Source organism: Cygnus atratus, chromosome Z (assembly GCF_013377495.2).
Source record: "Cygnus atratus isolate AKBS03 ecotype Queensland, Australia chromosome Z, CAtr_DNAZoo_HiC_assembly, whole genome shotgun sequence".
NCBI lineage: Eukaryota > Metazoa > Chordata > Aves > Anseriformes > Anatidae > Cygnus > Cygnus atratus.
In genome coordinates, this window is record NC_066396.1 from 30,087,572 (window position 1) to 30,100,693 (window position 13,122).

Below are 13,122 nucleotides of genomic sequence, written 5' to 3' on the forward strand. Positions count from 1 at the left end.
TCAGAGAGAAGGCCTGTTGAGATCAGACTGCAGTTTTTCATTCAGCAATACATTTCAGACTCTCCCTCTCAGCTATTCAGCTTCTAATTTTCACAAAATATGAAAGAATGTGCATTTTTTTCAGTTAAGCTTGCTCCTTCTTCCATGCTCTCACCAAACCTGGTCAAAATAATCCAGGAGTTTCAAAAGTGATTGGAGAGGTGTACTGGGTCTGGCTGCTATGGAGTTAACTTTCCCTGCAGGAGCCCATACAGTGCTGTGCTCTGCACCCGTAGCTAGAACAGCACTGGTATCACACCAGTGTTGTGTCTACTGCTGAGCCGTGCTGGCACCGCATCAGGACTTCCTCCAGCCCCTCCAGAGCCAGCAGGCTGGGGTGGGCAAAAGGTGAGGAAGGAACATCACCAGGGCAGTTGACCCAAACCAACCAAAGGGATATTCCACACCATGTGGTGTCACACTCAACAATAAAAGGTAGAAAAAGAAAGAATAGGGGAGGGGTGGGCTCTCGTTGTGAAAATGTCTGTCCTCCCGAACAACAGCTACGTGCATTGAGGCCCTGCTTCAAAGACATGGTCAAGCATCGCTCAATGGTGGGAAGTAGAGAGTAATTTCTTTCCTCTGCACTTCCACACGGCCTTTGCTTGTTTTTTTTTTTGTTTGTTTGTTTTTGTTTTTGTTTTTTGTTTTCCCTTTGCCGCTTTCCCTTTTTTCCCTTTAGTTAAATTATTTAATTAACAATAATTCTTCCTTAATATTTATTTCTTTTCCTTTAATTAAATCATTCTTATCTCAACCCGTGAATTGTTTCTTTCCTTTTCTTCTTCCCCTCCTCTTCGGAGGAGGGGGAGTGAGAGAGCAGTTTGGTGGAGTTCAGCTGCCTAGCAAGGTAAAACCCCCACAGAAGGACAGACAGCACAATTGCCTAATCCTCAGTTCTTTAGGAAATCAGGCTAATGGGAATTTATTAATAGTAATCTCCAACATTTTGAATCTTTCCACTGTAACTGTGCAATATGAGACATGTAGCCACAAAATTGCTTCATACACGACATTTATTTATGTTCAAGTTTTTGCAGTTATTCCTTTCAATGTCTTACTGCAGAGCTGAAATTTGTTTGTCATTGTCCTGGTATTATAGTAATGGCAGTCATTTCCCTTTTCTATTGCAGAAGAGCAGAGAACAGAACAAAAGGGAAAAAAAAAAGATATAATTTTTAGTTTAGAGAGGACATTAAATGCGCACAGAAAGGTAATATTTAGATGACTAAAACATTTGATCTGTTCACTGGCCATTTCGTTCGTTTTTAATCATTAGCTATAAAGACCACGTTCTACAGTGTTTGAGAAGACAAACCACTTATGCACCAGGGCTAAAACTTCATGTGCCTAGATATGAATATATGCTTCAATTAGGGGAAAAGAGAACTCCCAAAATGTTCACAAAATCAACAGTTATACAGTATGCACTCTATGTCACTGTGTCTATCTGGTGGCTTGTACCAAACAAAAGAAGCTGTGGCAGTGCTTAGGCACCTGACACATTGAAAATCAGCATAAGATGGCACTATCACTATTGTACCAGGCTGTCAATGAAGGATTTTGGACAGAATTGGCAATGCTTGAAAGGTAAGAACTAAAAGGAAGATACTTATTTCTGAATAAATACAACTATTGCTGCTTGTTCTGGTGTGTTTTCTAAAAGTTGTAGGAAACAACCTGTAAAATTTGTTTAAAAGGTAGTAATCTTCAGTCTCATCCAATCACATCTTGTCTGTATATCTGTTTTGACTCTATATCTAGAGAAAAAATACAATTACTTCCAAAGAAATCCTGGAGTAGATAAATAAAATAATTAATAATTTCTGGAATATTGATTTCACAGGACCACTGCATAGCTGAGGTTGAAACAGACTTCTGGAGGTCTGTAGTCCAACATCTCCATGCTGAAAGCATGGGCCCAGCTGAAAGCAAAGGGCCAGCTCAGGGCCTTGTTCAATAGAGTTTTGAGTATCTTCAAGGATGCAGGCTCCTCAGCCTCTCTACACAACCTGTTCCAATTCTGCCAAGATGCTTTCCAGCTGGGTTGCCCCTCAGCAGTATTGGAGTATGTGTGGGGATTTTGTTGGGATCACAGAGACTTAGTGAGGTGGCTCCCATGACTGAAGTGTTGCAATGTGTAGGCTTATTAGGAAGGACAATCTGGGGAGTTGCCCTCTATGTGAGAGTGTAGCTGGAGTACATGGGACTCTGCCTGGGGATGGATGAGGAGCTGATTGAAAGCTTAAAAGTTAGCGTTAAAGAGAGGTCAGATAAAGGTGACATTGTAGTGGTTGTCTGCTATAGGCCACCTGACCAGGAAGAACAAGTGGATGAGACCCTCTATAAATAGGAGCAGCCTCAAGTTCACAGGCTCTGGACCTCATGGAGGACTTCAACCACCTTGATACCTGTTGGGGGGTCAATACAGCAGGGTGCAAGCAATCTAGGAATGCATTGACAGTAACTTCCACCTCTGAGTGCTAGAGGAGCCAAAGAGAAGTGTTCTGACCTCATACTCATCAACGAGGGGCATGTTGGGACTGTGAAGGTCAAAGGCAGCCTTGGCTGCCTCCAACATGAGATGATGGCGTTTAGGATCCTGAGGGTAGTGAGGAGAGTGAAAAGCAAGCTCACAGCCCTGGACTCCAGGAAAACAGGCTGTGGCCTCTTCAAGGATCTGTTTGGAAGACTCCCATTGGATAAGGCCCAAGAAAGTTGGTTAATGCTGAGGAATAATCTCCTAGATTAAGAGATCCATCCCAACAAAGAGGAAGTAAGGCAAAAATGCCAGTAGGCCTGTGTGGAACACAGAGACTTTGCCCAAACATCCAGGGTTGAAGCTGGGAAAGCTAAAACCCTAATGGAGTTAAATCCAGCCAAGGATGTCAAAGACAATAGGAAAGGCTTGCGTAAGTACCTCAATGACAAAAGGAAGACTAGGGAGAATGTGGGCCCATTGCTGAATGATACAGGGGACCTGGTTACACAGGACAGGGGAAAAGCTGACATACTGGGTGCTTTCTTTGCCTCAGTCTACCAGCAAGACTGGCCTTCAGGAATCCCAGGTCCCAGAGATGAGGGAGGAAAGAGTGGAACAAGAAGTATGTACCCTTGGAGGAAGAGGATCAGGTCAGAGAATGCTTAAATAGATATACAGAAGTCCATGGGCCCTGACGGGATGCACCTGTGAGCGCTAAGGTAGCTAGCAAATGTCACTGCAAGGCAATTCTTGATTATTTTTGATTTATAGTGGCAGCTGGGAGAGGTGCCCAAAGATGAGAAGAAAACAAATGCCACTCCTAACTTTGAGAAGAGCAAGAAGGAAGACCTGGGGAATAACAGGCCTGTCAGCCTCACCTTGGTCGCTGGGCAGCTAATGAAGAAGCTAATCCTGGAAACCATTTCCAGGCTCATGAAGGAGAAAAAAAAACATTGGGAGTAGTCAGCAAGGATTCATTCACTAGGGGGCAGTCACGCTTGACCAGCTTGATAAACTGCAACAAAATGCCCAGCTTCACAGATGAGGGGAGAGCAGTGGATATTGCCGAGCTGGACTTCAGGAAGGCCTTTGACACTGCCTCCCAGAAGGTCCTCAGAGACAAGCTGCTGATTTGTGGGGTAGATGGGCAGACAGTGAGATGGACTGAAAACTGGCTGAATGGACAGGCCCAGTGGGTGGTGACCAACAGAATGAAGTCTACTTGGGGGCCAGTAACTGGTGGTACACACCACAGGTTAATGCTGGGGGCAATACTGGTCAACATCATCATTAAGGATCTGGATGATGGCTGCAGTATATCCTCTCAGAACTGGGAGGAGCAGTTAACATGCCAGAGGTCATACTGCTATCTAGAGGAACCTTGACAGCAGGAGAAATGGGCTGACAGGAACCTCAGGAAATTCAACAAGGAGAAGCGCAAAGACCTGCACCTGGTCAGGAACAACCCCAGGCACCCAGCTGGAGACCAGCTTGGCAGAAGAGGCCCTGGGGTTCCTGTTGGATACCCAGCTGAACAAGAGACAGCTTGCCTTTGCAGCAAAGAGAGCTACATTAGGCAAAGTGTTGCCAGTAGGTGGAGGGAGGTGGTCCTTCGTCTCTGCTCGGTGTTGGTGTGGACACACCTGGAGTACTATGGCTAGTTCTGGGTCCCCAAGTACAAGAAAGACCTGGACATACTGGAAAGAGTCTAGCAGAGGGCCACTAGGATGATCAAGGGACTGGAGCATCTCCCTTATGAGACAGCTGTGATAGTTCAGCCTGGAGAAGAGGAGGCTCAGGGGGAATCTCATCAGTCTATATAAATACCTGAAGGGAGGGTGCAAAGAGGATGAAGCCAACCTCTTTTCAGTGGTGCCCAGTGCCAGGACAAGAGGCAACAGACACAAACAGGACCACAAGGGGTTCTGTCTGCAGGAAGCACTTTACTGTTTAGGTGACAGAACACTGGCACAGGTTGGTCAGAGAGGTTGTGGAGTCTCCCTCCTTGGAGATATTCAAAAGCCACCTGGAAAGGTCTTGGGCAACCTGCTCCATGTGATCCTACTGGAGCAGGGGGGTTGGACCAGATGATCTCCAGAGGTCGCTTCCAACCTCAGCCATTCTGTGATTTCTGTGATTCTTCATGAATGCATGTTGACTACTCCAAATCATCTCCTTGTCCTTCATAGTTTAGAAATGGTTTCTTGTATTATTTGCTCCATCAGTTTCTCTGGGATCAACATGGGGCTGACTGGTCTTTACTTCACGGGATCTGCCTTCATGTCTTTCTTGGAGGTAGAAGGTGGTATTTGCTCTGTTCCAGTCCTCAAGAACCTCTCCCAGTTGCCATGACTTGTCAGAGAGAATAAAGAATAGCCTCACAATGATATCTGCCAGCTTCTTCAGCACTCTTGGATGCACCCTGTTGGCTCCCAAATGTCTTTTTTATATCCTGTTGTTTTAAAAGTACCGCAGCTGGATTCCTTCTGTACTGAGAAGTCTTCATTGCTGCTCATTGAAAATCCTCATTGAAATCAAGAGAACTATGTAAACAAGAACTGACCTTTTTTAAAGATACAACATGGCCTCCCTTTGTGTAACTGTTAATATGAACATGCGAAATTTTGGAAAGTCCCTTAATATTTTGTCACTCTCAGTGTTCTTAGGAACAGAATGGCTAAAGCCAAAATTAATGTTACTCAATTTTGCCTTTATGAAAGAGAACCTGTTGTGGTCCAAGGAGATATCCTGACAGCCCCCATGTTTTCTGTATGCAATGAAAGCATGTGGCTTCTTTCACTGCTCTGAATTGCAGCGTATTACTGTGCAATGAACCACTTTTGCTCAAACCCATCTGTGTACCTGTGTGTCCCTAGGGATTGACTAGAGTGTAGTTCTCATGATCTCTGATTCAAGCGATGTCAGCCTTCTATAATTCATGAAAGCATCAAAAATGATGTAACCTATAATGAGTAAAAAGCAATTGCAATTACATCCAGTACAAGAACTCTAGACTCTGAGAAATATTTAAAATATTAAAATGGCATTGGAGCAAAAATAGCTTCCATTTATACTGTGCTGTTTTTCACTTTTGTGTGTTTTTAAGAACAGAGGTTTCTCTGTAGCAGTTTTCAGTGTAGGCATTGCTAAGTCAGTAGTCTTTTGTTCTATTGAGAAACACACAGAGGTTTAAATAAGTGCCTAAAGTTTTGAGTAGTAGAAAACTTCACCGTAGAGTAAAACAGAATTAATTAATGACAGTTTGGAAGTACTGGAAGCAATAGATAGGAGACAGTAGACTCAGTTAAGTCCTATATATGTCTTTAGCACCCATGTGAACAGGATATGAAGTAAGATAAAATTGACTGTTACATGCTAATGCTAAGATGTACTTAGAATATTAAAAAAAAAACTACAGTTTCCAAGAAAAAAAATGTACTTCTACATTGCTGTCAGTTTGTTCCAGTAAGCTGCTAAATATATTGAATTTGGTGTTTTCATGACTTTGGGGGAGAAAAGACTTCAATGTGAAGAAAAACATGGACTTTTGATACAAATATTAATATGTCCTAGTATAATGAAAATATAACCTGTATTCTCTGATAAGTCACTAAGTTTTATATTAGAAATTCTATGTTCAGAACTAGAGCTAGTATTTTTAACCTCTTGTCTCCAAAATCTGAAATTGCTATCTTTCACATCTATTTGGAATTTTTCAATCATTTTCACTGAAAATGTTTAGGATAGGCCTTATTTAGAATGGCACTGTTTGTCATCAAACTTTTCCCCAGTGTAAATCTGTCAATACACTGTAGTCATGGTTAAAAATAAGTTTTTATATCTGATCTTTTTTTCTAGTACAGTCCACTGGCTATGTTTCAGTTTTGTTGCTGTTTGAGAGACCTTGAGTTATTTCACCTGCAAATTCTTTGCAATTTATTGGCTGTTAAAATGTAGTTGCTGATATTTACTTTATGCTCAATATTATTCAAGCATGTTGTAGCATGAAAATTTTTCCTCCTTTTTATTACAGCAAATATTGACTTTCTGTAGATGATTGCCCTTTTACCTTAAAAAATAAATAAATCATACTATCGTCCTATGTCTTCCTCTATCTCATTAATGTAGCTAAAACTAAAGTAGTAGATTGTTTTCACTGCTGTCTTAGGCAACCATAAAACAGTTAGCATTACCTGGCCTAATAGCATAAATTATAGTGAAAAGTTTTAACAGGCTTTTATAAGAACTTTTGTTAAAAGACGTTAAAAAAAAAGGGGGGGGGGGGCTAATAATTATATTAATACTGACTCATATTGACTCTATAGTAATCTTGTTGAAGTTTTTCCTCAATATGAACTGTTTACTAAAGGTTATTTTTTTCAAATATAATTTGATTTGAAGTATTCATTTGAATTTGAAGATATGTCCAGTGATGGACTGGACATAGTATTGCAACTGTAGGGATACAAAAAGTGTTCTTAATACATGTGAATGAAGATTTATTAGCGGGGTCCACAGCTGATGAACCACATTGACTGTAATGATGAAGTTACTGCTGTGGGAAAATAAGAGAACAAGAAAGAAGAGGGAGAGATGGAATGACAGAAAGGAAGGGGGAGGGACATAGGCACCAAGGAGGAGAAAGAGGGAGAGATGGAGGAAGGGAGAGAGAGGCAGAGAGAGAACAGAAAAATGCTCCCCAGGGGCTACCCAGATGAGTATCCTGCCCTATGCACCCTTCCCACAGGAGCAGGTGTTTCTCCTCGTAGTACTTCCCCCACAATAACTCAATAGTTTTCATCAGGATCTGCACAAATTCCCCATTGGTATTTCTGCATGTGATATGGTAGTTATGATATGATAGTCATTGCTGATGGGAGCATGTGTTGAGTGGGAAAGGTGCTGCAGGGCAGATTCGTTGCTGAGCTTCCTGCAAACATGTTTTTTGGGCCATGCAGTGCAAAGCAGAAGCTGCAGCCAAATGACAGGTAAAGGGAGGAGAAGAAGGGGTGTTTCCAACATGAAAGGCAATTGCTTTCTGTGGGACCTGCTGTAACAACATCAGTATTGGGGTTTTCAGTTGCAAGTCTCCGAGATTATTAACACGAGCATAAGAACAGCGCAGCAGAAATACTGTTGCAAAAGGTCTGGGGTAGACTAAACTAAAACTTCAGTTTCTTGTTAAACACCTCTACTGATGTGGACTTAGCAAGTCTCTTCAGAGTCTTTCAGAACCAGAAATGATCAATAGCATTGCCAATTACAGACTAAGCAAGAAAAAAAAAAAAAAGTTTAAAATGAATTGCAAAGGCTAAGATCAGCTGCAATGTTGATGCATCCTTAGAATCTATATGACTTAATCTACCTTGTATCAATTACAAGTAAATTAAAATAGTTTCTTTTTATGGCTGCTGATCTCATACATTATTATTCAGTTATTCTACAGTAGTGTTGGTGTAGTGCATGATAATGTTTGTACGTTCATTTGTATAAAATCAAAAATTGTTCTGTGCTGTGGCTGTAGAGAGCACAAACACTTCACTTGGACCCATAACGTTTCCTTGGGGCCCAGAGTCAGACACAGCCTGCCAGAACAGCTCTCATGACATACAGTCTGCATCTTGCAACCTGAATCCATCTGCTCTATAACAACAAACATAGCTGCTTCAAGCTTCATCAGATCCGGCCACAGTGCAGCCTCTGAAAAAACATATTTTTTAAAAAAATGCATTTGCTATATTTTTCATTGTATTTACCCTGCACTGAAATGATGGTCTTACGCCATGACATTTAGAATCATTCCCACATTTCTATGTCTGCCTGAGTGATAGACAAAGACCTGAGATTTCAAAGTTTCACATTGCTTTGTTGTTAAGTATATCTTCTAGCAAATTCTTTCTACTGACCTGGTATAGTTACAGAGTCTGGTGGGGGCTTAATGAACTAAGAAAGGTATTTGCTACACCAAATACAGGTAAAATTGAGAACTTTCTTGACGCAGTATACAAATCCTAGATGAAAAGAGTAGCTTTGTTCAGATTTGCTCAATCTTGATTTTAAGAAAACTGCCAAAAAGGAAGTAGCAATTGCTTTTAGACGAGTTTCATTACTTCAGTGACATATGTAAATGTCTGATTCACTCCTTTATAAATGCAAGGATTACATTAAGACAAATATATGTGTATGGATAGAGGGGACTGATAGGTGAGTGAAGGGATAGGAATGTAGAAAGATAAACTTAACTAATGTGCACGTAACTAATGTGATAATTAATGGAGCTAATTCTTTTATGACAAAAAAAATCTGGATTTTATGGGCAAATAAACACAGCACATCCACTTTAAGCAAGTTCACTCCTATGTTGGAAGCAGTCCAGTTATTGCAGTTGGCACAATGAACTGCAAATCCATTTTAATAGCTGGGAAAATATTTAAGCAGTTAACTTGTTTTAAGTTCCCTGAAACTGAGGCTTCACTCCTACTTTTAATATGTCAATATTGTCAGAAACCCACCATCTGCCCTTCAGTCAGCCCTTGAAGGAACAGTAGATAGTAACAACACTAGTGACATAGAACATCTGAACAGTGTTTATGGAGATACTCGAGCACTATGCAGAAATACTGGCTAAAAAATTGCATGAAGTTTCAGCAAAGACAGCTTCTACAGTACCTTAAAGAAATAAAAGTTTAAAAATTTGTTTTTGCTATTTTCCAGAGTCCTAGAATTACTTCACCAGTGAAAGACAGAAAAAATATTGATTTAATTGAGTGGATGTAAAGATCTAAAAGATTGGGTCTACGTCAGACTTCTCTTTTATTGTGAGGTTTGGCTTCCTGCCATGTGTTCAGGCAATAAATTGGCTGTAGCAGAGCTGCTTCTAGCATTCAGCTGGGTGGAAGTATCCCAACAGAGACAGTAGCAGGCACAACAAGGTAAGCAAGAGTGGAAGATTGCAGCAGATTTTTAAATGGGTTCCAATGCTTCAAATTAAGATTTTATTTATCATGCTGCTTGTTTAGAGTCTAGCAAATACAGATTTTTTTTCAGTTGACTTTAAATTTTTCTTCTGAGGGCTCTTCCTTTAGTCTAGTTTACATCTTATTTCATATATTCCTATATCTAGTTTATAGTCTGTAGATCTTTTTTTTAAGGCTGGCTGATTTGAAAGAAATGATGATCCTGTTATTTATTAGCTATATGGGATGGCAGCAGTTCCTTTCAATCTACTGTGAACATGTAAGACTCTTTGAGGAGTTACTTATATTGTTTGGAAGCAGGACTGTTAGCTCCAACCCAGTACACTCAATAAAGACAGATCTGATCTTTTAGAGATAGCTTGCTGTGAATGTACCAGTACAGAATGGGATAATATATGGATCATACTGCTGTGTGAATGAACTCCACATTTTTAAAGTTCTGTTTATATGTACTGAGATGTGTCTGGGACAGCTGGAAGAGTGAATAATGGCTAAGAACAAAAGAGAGCACTAAGGGAACAAAAAAAGTTATACAGATTTTATATATATATATGTATATATATACAAAACAGATTTTCTCTGCTGCTTTCATGTAAATAAATTGATATGGTCTATGGAACAGGAAAAATTTTCAGACCTTGTATGCTTTCAGGGTGATCTTGTTACAACTGACCAGCAGTGTACTCAAGTATATCTGATTTTAGCAGCATAAAGAGCCAGACCTCAACTTGTCCACTTCCCTTGCACTTAGCATAGAGGTGAAACAAAATGAAAGAAACAGAAATCTCCAAAACAAACAGTGATTAACCAGGTCTGCAGCCAAGAACACTATGCTGTTCTTTCTAGCGTTCTTCGAGCTGCATATACCTTACAGAAGAGGAAAAGAAATGAGCTGAAGAAATGGGCATGAAAAGACATTAAAACAAAGAAACAGACACAGGGAGAAACACGCAACAGTAACAACTGTGAGTAAAAATGTAAAAAGCAGGAGCAGGTGACATGTATGTAAGAACATGGTGGGAGAGGAAAGGTATCAGAATGGGAGTGTTTATATTGCACACAATCTTAGGGGTCACGTGAGGAAATTCAAACTAAGGAAGCTTGGAAGTGTGTGTTTTTAATTTACTGTAGAGAGCTGTATTTTTTCTAGAGAGCTAACAAATGTGAAGGTCTAACATAAGCATTTATATTTTCTCCATTTTAGATGTGTCTGCTGGTTAAAATAGCCCAAAATAACTGAACTTATGTACAGTCCTTCAGAACTTAGAAAAGTTATTTCTAAGTTCAAAACTTTTCTAAGATAGTTTTCTAAGAATTTGTGCACTTATTAGAAATGCTTTTGAACATTTCTTGGAACAGCCCTGCCCTCCTCAGGGTCCTAGCTTGTAATCATCTTTCTTTTCTTACAGAGATGGTGGGTATAAATAACACAGATGCAGGACTCTGAATCTTGGTGGTTTGCATGATACCATATTGGTTCTCTATAAAAATAATTTTCACTTCATTAATCATTTAGGACTAACTGAACGTAAGGTAGCATTAGTAACTGTGGTATATGAAGGGCAGAAACAGGGGAAGACAATTCCCTGACTGCTTCACTAGATACAAAAATCAGGAATTTGGATCTGAATTCTGATCAACTGCAGCCAAATAGAATTGTACTTATATTTTCCTTAGAAATGTTCAATAAGGGATTAAATGCCTGTTTTTGAGGATCCCCAGGTCTAAGTCTCAATGCTTTATTAATGCTGAACACCTAGCACACTAACGTCTCTCAAGATCCAAAAGCTAGTATTATTGCCCACATACTCTGTAGAGCCTGATTTGGTTAGATGTTTGCAGAGGTCAGGTCCCGGTTAGGTCTTTGCACAAAATCAGAGTCTTCTCTTTTGATTAGCCTGCTACAATGATAAAGCAGTATCAGCAAGATGAAGAACCTACCTTTACTTTCTACCATCCGACTACAAGTTATCAGACGTTTGAAAAATGAAACAACTTTAGTAGGTTAGAAAAAGTTAATTCTTTTCAATAAAGATGTTTCACTTTCCAATAGCCTAATTCAACATTCAGTTTTATCTGAGACAAAAAGCGAAAAAGAGCCTTAGTTAGCCTTCATAATTAGTATCAGGAGAATTGCCAGTGAAAGAAGTCGTTCATTTCTACCATTTCACATAAATATTTAATGTGAAATTCTGCATTAGAGAACTGAATCAAGCTAGAAGAAAGAACCCCCCTTCCCAAATTCATTCATAAATTATTACACATACAAGAGCCATGATCTTTCTGACCTAGCTGATATTCAGTTACTCTGTGCAAAGCTTCATAGGGCCAATATTATAATTGTCTTCACTTAGTTCTTTCACCCAGGGTGCTGGAAAAAATTGAAGCTAGGTGTCTTCTTTGATCTGCACTTTGTTACAAACGGTTGACTTTAGGAGAGTGCTTAGACATAAGAAGTCCAGTTTCCCTTTTTTCAAACCAAAGTTTGGTCCTCAGCTTTTCTGATATGCAGTGTTTTAAGCTGTGTCCTCAGTATATCTTATTAGCTGGCCAGGTGGTTCATCAGTCAATGTAGCTCCCATTCTTAGACAGCAACCTTTCTTTAGGATATCTAGCCCAGGTAATTCTTAAATCCTTTTACTCATCTAGCCTTCATAAACTAAAGAGCATTAATTCTTCTCAGAAAGAGTGGTCAGGCATTGGAATGGGTTACCCAGGGAAGTGGTGGAATCACCGTCCCTGGGGGTGTTTAAGAAAAGGCTGGACGTGGTGCTTAGGGACATGGTGATAGTGGTGGTAGAGAGATAGTGGTGGTAGAGTGATGGTTGGACCAAATGATTTTGAAGGTCTTTTCCAAACTTTATGATTCTATGATTCTATGAATTTTGTAAATATAGTCATAAATGCAGCATCATTTGAAAAATGAAGAACACACTGAAGTCAAATGATCAAATTGTAAATGAGACATTTGTAATCTGAAAATATGACTGGTTGGGAATTGATTTTTTTCTAGTCACCTGTATCATTAATGAATGAATATTTCTAATATACACCTCAAATCTGCAAACTCCAGTCCTCATTCCTGAATCTCATTTTAAGATTACAGTATGGCTGCATCTGCATGTCTTTACTGAAGGCCGGGTTACACTATGTTGAAGTTAGCATCATATTCTATCATTTATGAATGCTTCAAAAATAATTGTCAACTGAAGGACTTCTGAGGGAGAAAAAGAATATGATTTTTCAACTCAGCTAGAAAACTATGGCTAGATTCCTATGACTGAGAAGTGTAAATAAATAAATAATAACAAAAAAAGTAATCACCTAAACTAGTTATAGAATCACAGAATCATAGAATATCCTGAGTTGGAGGGGAACCATAAGGATCATCGAGTCCAACTCCTTATATTTTATTTAGGAGGAAGTCTTTTACAATGTGCTCCTTTAACAAAACTTTATGTATGCATCTTAGCCTAAGTTTAGATATATCACCTGAATCACCACCATTGGAAACACACCATTTTTGCCTTTCAAGACACAGGCTTGAGTCATGCACGCAATCACACATTGATTGAGTTTATCTTACTTCTGTTGAATGTCACATATCAGAACGATACACTTTGT